A 9,790-nucleotide genomic window follows, 5' to 3' on the forward strand; every position below is an offset into this window, starting at 1 on the left:
CTTAACATACTTAATAGTCAATTTCATGGTATGTATGTTGAATCATGTCATAATATAATTTGTTTATAAATTATAAATATATGTATAAGTATATATATATATATATAATATACCCATATAATTATTAAACAATAAAAAAAATATAATAATATATTATATTTTAAGTTGTATAAGTCTAGTGTGTATAATTTGACAATAACTGTTGTTTAATGTTTAGATTAGTATATATATTCAGTTAACACCAGACCCAAAATACGTAACGCGTAAGCAATGTAAACAGCAACCTACACAAAACACAACCACGAATTTAGGGGCATCACAAACTGTCCTGATATTATTTTTATTAAAATATCTGAAATAGTAAATTAAAGCCGGTATCGGGAGGTATTACATTTACTTGCAGATAAGTGTATTTTTAAAGTTTTGAATTATATTTTTAACTTTAGCAAGACCTATGGGGGAGGGCTTAGGGGTCTGCAGCTCAGACCTCTGGGCCCGGGCCTCTGATGATGACTATAAATATTAAAGTGGTACTGTGAAATTTCATGACGTTATTTCTTTCGTTAAACATGTACCTACATGATGTATATCAGTAAACATTAGTAAACATTTTTCATTTGTTCTGACATTATTATAATATTATCTATAAATAGATAATTATATTTAAATATTATGCAAGTATTAAAAATTAATTTATGTTCTGTAAATAAAAATTTTGATCACTAATGCAATTATTTTATTTGAATGTTCACTGTCTTTTTTTAAATTACATATTTAACAAATATTAAATAAGGCCTCTAAAATTATACTGCCCGAGCCCATATTTCCTAAATTGGGCTCTGAATTTAGCATATATATTTTATATTTAATAATAATTATGCAAATTAATTTTCAAAATTATTATCATCACTTAACATAGTATTATAACGTTATATATTTTATGTCATAAGCATTTTTTAATATTTATATACTTAATATATTCCTATATTGTGCAATTTTTGCATTACCTATTGATTAGTACCTAATCTATCTTGAATAGTCTACAATTACCCTATATTGCCCTTATATAAAACGTAATATAAATTATATATTATATTAAAAATACTCTGGCTGTCATCACCCATACTGGCCATTTGACAGAGAAAATGAATCAAAATTATAAACATTGTATGTGTTGTTTATAAATAACCAGGTAAACAGTTGACAAAAGTACCTATATTGTAATTATTTTATAATATTGAATATTGAAATAAACTTATTATTTCGATATTTTTGTCACGCCCGATATCACTATTATTACTTATAAACACCATCCGTACAACCATGCTTATTGCTTGTATAAAGTTTTATCGCATTACCATACCTGGAAAAAAGACATTTGTTTACTAGGTATGGTTGAAAATGTATCCAGCGTAGTGGCGGATTAACGTTCACGGCGCCCTGAGGCACACTCAGTGTTTACAGTCTTCCTTTTTATAATACTATCCAGTATCCAAGGATCGTAATTTAAATGGGCTAACATCAAAAAGTTATGTGAATAGGGTATTGCCTCCTCGGAGTGAAAAAAATTAATGATTCAATTTTTTTCTTTTTTGGTTCATTTTTTTGAGATTAAAAATAAAATAAGGTAACCAATTTGCCGCCCTAGGCTCAAGCCTCACGAACCTAGTGGTTAATCCGCCACTATCCAGCAAGATGGTCGATGCTAGTATTACTAGTAATACAAAATGGTGAAAAGATTGTAGCATTGTAAATGTTATTTACTTATAATACGATATGTATTTCGTATGTATAAAATATAAATTGTATACCTAACTAGAATTCTAGTTCTAATATCAGTAATAATTTATAATTAGATTAACATATAGGAACCTATTCAACTAATTATCAGTAGTAGTATAACTAAACAGGTACAATGTATTAAAAAAAAGCCGTGGCACATATAATATATTATTAACTTTATTGTAACTATATTAGACCCGGATTAAAGCATAAGTAGTATAGGCTGCAACCTACACAACCACGGATTTAGGGGTACCACATACTGTCCTGATATTTTTTTTATTAAAATATCTGAAATCTAAAATAGTAAATTAGAGCCAATATCGGGCGGTATTGCACTTACTTGTAGTCTGTAGATAAGTGTATTATTCTTTTTTCAAAATTAATTTCCATGGATAAAAATGTAAAATCTATTCTCTCTATCTCTATGTAAAAGTATATCAAAACCAAAGAACTAAAATGTATGTTTCCAAATTAAGAAATAGTTATGCGTTTATTTTAGTACAGCTGTCTTAAACTGCTAAATAAATTAGTAGTATTTGCTACTTAGTATTGTTTGGTTGAAAAATTAAATTTTAATGATACTATTAACACATTTTCTCATCAAAAAGCAAGAAAAATAAAAGAATAAATAATAGTTTATGTATTTATATTAATTATTTTATAATAATATGGACATTTTATATTTTTTATAAATCTAAGATACATTTTGTTTAACTTTATGTTTTTACTTGTTTGCACACGACGTGTAGGTAAACGGACATATTGATATGATCGATAAACCCAAAATATTATTATTTATTTTATTATTTATTCAAGTGTCAAGTAATGATGAGTTATTAATTTAAAAATTTAATAAATGTATACAATATATTTTTACAATAACTAAAGGGTTAGTAAAATATACTTTTTACAGCCTATGGCAGTGGTTCTTAACCTTTTTCAAAAGATGGAACAATCAACATTTTATAAGGTTTTCGCGGAACATGGACGTAAAATATATTAGTAATTATATTCATTTTTTAATATTTTTCTTAGTGATTTTAAAATTTTGGCGAAACACTTATAGTCCACGGTACACCGGTTAAGAACCACTAGCTTATGAACACTGTAGACCCTAATCCGGGCATGATGGCTGACATCTTAATTTAAACATTTTTTAGTTATGTATGTAATTTCTAATTTAAAAAAAATAGTTATACGTGCTATTAATTAGTAATTACATTATTATAGAATATAGATACCTAAACATAATAGATGAACAAATAATAATATATATTTTTTTTAAATTTAAACATCTGTTTAGATGTACAATTATATCTAACCTACCTAGACATTAAAAGGATGCCAGCGTAGTATTTGTTATCTCACTCTAACCCACGCGCAACATAGCAAATTTTACGTTCTCAAAAATGACAATAACCATATTAATTTTTCAAATTAGAGTGAAATTACCTATTATATAGAATTTAAATTTAAGAACATTATCTCATAAGCGTTTTATTATACTTTTATTTTAAAGCAAGTTATATATAAACAATTTACAATTTTATAATACTCATGACTCGCTTTAAAATAAAAATATAATAAAATGCTTATGAGATGCTCTAGATAATGTTCTTAACTTTAAATTCTGTAATAGGTTATTACACTCTAATTTGAAAAATTAATATGGTTATATAGTCATTATTGTGAACGTAAAATTTTCTATGTTGCGCGTGGGTTAGAGAAAGATAACAAATACTACGCTGGTATCCTCTGAAAACAGTTTAAATAAAGCAATCGGATTCATTCGGATTTGGAAAAGAAAGAAAGGAAAAATAAAAAATAAAAAATTTCAAATCCACTGCATGTACCTATAAATTATAATATATATTATACGTCAGTGTTTAGGTAAATTCGTTATTTCGGAAAATTTAAACTTTTTATAAATATAATTTAAAAAATATAATAAAACATTTTAAAAAAAGTTATATTTTTTATCGTTATTATTTTTTAAATTTTACCTTTTTGAATGACAATACATAATTTTTGTTTCATATTCCGAAGTAAAATATTGAATATTTATGAGGATGTCAACGCAATATTTATTTTCTCTCTCAGACCCATGCACAATATAGATAAAACTCTTTCACCTAAAATTATTGTTTATGATTTTTGAGTAATCTTAGAGTGAAATCACCTATCACAAAAACTATAGAGGATAATAGTTTTGATAGTATGACATATCGGTTTTATATGTTATTGTTATTTGATTTTGTATTCGACTTTCAAAATAAAATACATATGTTGTAAATTTAAATTATGTTTAAATTGTTTTGAGACCAGGGCCTGATTCAAGTATTTTGTGGTCTTAGGCAAAATAAAAAATGTGGCCCCTTATTGTCAACAGTAGTATATATAGCCATAGCCCCTCTCCACAAATGAGTTGTATATAACAAAATAATAATTTATTACAATTTAGTTTTTACTTATACATTTTCACAAACATAATTATAATGTTATATATTTTCTATCTCTACAAGCTACAGATTTCTTGTACCTATTACTTTAATTTACATTTTACGCTGATAAGGATTAATTATTTTATTTTTTTAAAATATTATATGTTTCTTATATTTATTTTATATGATGAAAGTAGTACTCTAAAAAAAAAAAATAAGGTTCATAAAAATCCGAGGACCTCTAATAACGGAGACCATCCTGCCTAATTGTAAATATAGCTCTGTTTGAGACAATAATTAGACTAATCGATATGCCATACCCTCAAAAATATTATTCTTTATGGTTTTTCTAATGGTTGATTTTAATCTAAGATTACTCAAAAACACAAAAAAAATGAATCTGCGTAAATGCGTTTTTTCTATGTTGTGCATGAGTCAGGGAGAGAAAACAAACAGTGCGCTGACATCCTCTTAATTAATAAACTCATATTAAACCAACAATCATGTGTTGTACATTGTTACCTCCATAACATTACTCTGCTTATATAATATATCTTAATTTGTGATTTCTATAATTGTACATTACACCCAGTTCCTATTTTGATGCGCAGTAGCAAATTACCAATAGACAAAAAAAATTTAATGTTTACTAGTTAGTAGTTACAAGTTTACAACCCTTAAAAGATGTTTGTCTAGATATGCTAAAAAAAATGATTAAGTGTATAGTAGCAAAATTTACAAAAAATATAGACTGATAACACCCATATAATATATTAATAACTAGGTATCGAGTATTTTTATTTTTTGTATATTAATAATATATTATATTTATGCATATAGAGAGTAAATATGTGGAGTTACACAGAAATAAATTTAAATATGCAGAATCTATCCCTACTTTCAAATTGCAAAAGAATTGTTGTCTAAAAATACACTATAATTTATACATTTTACTGATATAGTTTATACCACTCTAGTTCATGTCTATTTTTAAATATAATAGGTATAATGTATATTGTATAAATGCATAATATAATAAATTACACTAATATTTCACATTTCACATTTCTATTGCGTTTTAGTTAGTTAAATAGTTTATACTTTTGATAATAAATTACACAAAAATATACAAATACATAATAGATAAAAGTAAAGAGTAAAATTGATAGGTTATCATGTTAAAAATAATAGTAGTAGAATGTCATAAAATTAATGATTTATTATTTAGTTTTGTTAATTAATAATTACTATCAATCGCAAAATGGCAATTACCATACCATTATTATATGCCATTTTCTTATGCATAGCCATGTTTCTATACTATACAGTAAGCACATTAAAATGAAAAAACAAAAATAAAACGAAATTAAGTAATAAAATAAAAAAGTTACTTTTATTTTCATTCTTAATATAGTTACTATTTTCTAATATAACTATATTGTAAATACTCATCTATAAGTAGTAGGTACCAACGTCCAATATTTATTGATTATTCTGGTATTTTAATATTTTCTACAACTATATTGACCATACACTAACTATACACTAGACCTATAATAACTTTTAATACACATTTCATATTTGTACTCTAAACTTTTTTCGATTTCGTATAGAGTATAATCGTATTATGATTTAATATACTTTAGTTTTCTAGTAAATATATTGTTAAGTAGTAAAGTAAATGTAAATACACTTGTAAAGTTGTAAGAGTGCTATAACCATATTGGTAATAACAATAATTAAAGTAATCAGCATAATTATCGTAATTAGTAAGAAAAAATAATTTTAGATTATGAATAATGATTGTTTTATACTAATATAGTAATATATAATATGTATGAGTACTGTTTACTGTTTACTAATTAGTGTTTAGAATGAATATTTTGTGTTGGTAGTGATGAGCTAACATTATATTAATATACGTTGCTATTTAAACTTTTGTAAAGATAATTCTTTTGTTCAAAAGTCAAAACTACAAATCAATATAGTAAGTTCATCAGCTTATCACTGATAACAGATAACCGCTTAACAGGTGAATGTCAAAAAAAGGTTGTGATTAAGCATATTAGAAATATTGACATTTTTAATTAACATTACAGAATGATATAACATTTGATTATTAGAACGTTAACCTATACAAACATATTTTATGTACCGGGTGATCCATTTAATGTAAGACAGCCACTATTTCAAAAACTAAAAATGTTTAAAAATATATTTTTACATAATTTAAAGTCATTAAAAACAACATTTTTCACTTTTTTAATAATGCATTTTTATTCTTTATTCTCTGTAAGTAGGATATTTTTTAGAGTACCTACTTCAATACATAAGAATTTTAAACGAGCAGCTTATAAGTTTTAAGTATAGAAAGTTTCCATGAGTGGCGTATAGTGGTGCAGGGATACCCGTAAAATTGTAGTCTTGTATTACTCCACTCGCATATAAGCTTTAAATAATTATATTTCGTAAATTATTGGTCCGAAATTTAAATTAATAAATCTTAATACTCTGAGCAATATTCTGATTCAAAATATTAAATTAAAAATATATATTACCATTCAATGGTAAGCAACTTTTAAAAAAGTGATAACGATAAAAAAATATGTAATAATATAATGTTTTTCAAAAATGTTGTTTCGTAATGACTTAGAATTTTATAAAAGAAATTTAATTTAAAAATTTTGTGTTTTCTGAAATAATGAGTATCATACATTTAAACTTAATGAGATGATCCATGTAACTGTTTAATGGATCACTCCGTATAATAGTATAGATACTATATATACGTACTACATACGGTACCATATTTTTTACTAGGTATAGGTATAAATTATATTAATTAGTAATGGGTATTAGGTATTATCAATAGGTACCTATATACTTACACATTATTTTATTATAATTCACTATCATAACCGTATAATGATAATTAATAATAATATGATTACATTTTTATCCAACTCTGATTTTTAATTAAATTGTACTATAATCTGATTGAAGTTCTAATTTCAATATACATATACAATCAAAATTATTCAAAGTAATTCATACTAAACATACATAAAATACGTATAGATATAGTTTAGATGTTAACACTTTTTATTAACAATTTTACGACCTGTGCTTAAAATTTAAATACTGAAGAAACGAGGAACATAGTAACATACCTATTAGTTATTCAATTTTTTGGTTTTTAATTTTCTGTTATCGTAGTTTAGGTATAAAAATATTGCCAAAAATGTTATTTAGTGTACTTTGTCAATGAATAGGACGAGTAGATCACTGTTAGATGCTATGATACTGTTTGTGGTTATGTTAGATTTAAATTTAATAATAAATCATTACATAGATATAAAAAACGATTTTGAATACAAACGGCTTAAATATCTAAGTATTTTTAAAATTTTATCGAGTATAGAAAATGATAATTACAAAAAATAAAATAACAATTAAAGTACTTTTGACCCCCCTCCACAATATATTAGATTCGATTTTTTACCAGAAACCACTCAAAATTTAAGATTTTTATTGCTCCAAAAGAGAATCCAAATTTTGGAACGAACTTAAATACTTTTTTTAATTATAGGAAATATTTTAAAATAAATTTGGAGTTTCTGGGTTGATATCGAAGAATTCACTGGATATTCAACTTTGAAAGCTTGTCTTGATCGAGGAACCAACTTGCACAAATCTTTTAATAAATCTTAAAAACCCACTTCATGGACATGTAACTGATATATTGAATTTGAATTTAGTAATAACTAATAAATTAAGTATTATATAAAAATAGTAATATCTTATTGCAGCTCGTATTGTATAAACAAATATACAAAAATAACAAAACATAAAAAAAAATTTTGCTTTATAGACTTATTGTAGTTAGTATTATAGTTTTTAATTTTGTTTTTTGGTGTAATCGGAAAGTTTACAATTTTAAATGTGTTGATGTTGCAGACTTGAAAGTTGTAGTGACTTTGTAAACATCTAGTTTATTTTTTGAATCTTCAGCTTAGTATATTAATTTGGCATTTACTGTATGTCAGAGATAGATATCGTTTTAAATGTTACCGCACATAACACTTTTATACTGATCAGAATTTTCTTATTAGTTATATTAATTAATAATATTATACTTTGTATAATATTAATTTATTATATTTTCAATTTGTTCAAGGTCTATAACGATTATCGTTTACAATCTTATACTACACCTAACACCTCTAAACTGAATACAATTGCACATAATGTTGCAATTTTTTTAGAAAAATGTTATTACTCTTTTTGCGTAGTGTTAAAGTTTTGACTTGACTTCTTTTATCGGTATAGTTCGTAAGTATTTTAATTACTAATAAACTATGAACCTATATAAAAAAAATGCATAAGCAATATTTTTGTTTACAACAACAAATGTCCTAAGGTAGGTGGTGTTAATGTACAGTACCTTTGTGGCGGGTACACAAAAAATGTACACATATGTATTGTATAATATTAATATACAATGTATACATAATGTCTAAACAGAGCCAAAGTTGTTGATAACTTTGTATAAAAAAAAATTATTGATAAGGATTTCGATTGAGTAGACTAAAGATAAATAATATACTATTTTTTTTTTCGTTTACATTTGTACGTACCAACCCATCATACGTGTTTATACGAACAGCGCAACGTTCGAGTTGACAAATTAACAGCAGTCGATACGTTGGTCGGGATACACCTACACAAACGCAAAAAAGCTCCATGAGGGCATTGCACTCCCCGATGTTGATTCCCGTGGCCACCCTCGCAACTAACATGAAAATTATGCAAAATTTCAAGTACATAATTTTATTCGGCATTATAATATTTGTAAATAAGTGGGTTATCGTATGTATCTAAAGGTATATCATATTAATATATTATGGCCGTTGTTCAAGACAACTATAATTATACCATATATACATATATTATGTGAATATTGTGATGCGCTGATGTACTATTTTTTATACTCAATGTGCAAATATTATTATGCATGATTTTTTTTCTATTGTTTTTATATAATATATATTATACGTGACCTGTATGGTTATAATAACGCGTATTGTTAAATGGTGTTTATTTTTTTCCACGAAAAAAGTGGTAATTGGACACCAGCCAAAAATTGAAAAACTTAAAATTCTACACGTTGACCCCAAGGGCCTTTTATTATATGTAAAGTGTTATAGACGAGATTATATAATATGCATATATTACGTTGACACATTGTACACTTATACTTATAATACAGTAACGTTTTAAAAACGTCTCAACAGATGGTTTATTGAGATAAATATGAGATGACATTCAATTTATTATTTAGCCAACGCGGAGATTTTGAATTACTCAATTTCTGAACTTATGAATTTTATAGATCGCCGTTTACGTGATTACAATACTATGGTATATTGATCTGTGATATTACCTAATTCCTTATAACTGTACACGGGATGCTTATATGAAGCAAAAATACGTATAATACAATCATTATCAATTGTGCCAATCTATATTGCTAGTACGATAGTACTGTACTAGTACTACTGTAT

The sequence above is a fragment of the Rhopalosiphum maidis genome, chromosome 1 (genome assembly GCF_003676215.2).
Source record: "Rhopalosiphum maidis isolate BTI-1 chromosome 1, ASM367621v3, whole genome shotgun sequence".
Taxonomy (NCBI): domain Eukaryota; kingdom Metazoa; phylum Arthropoda; class Insecta; order Hemiptera; family Aphididae; genus Rhopalosiphum; species Rhopalosiphum maidis.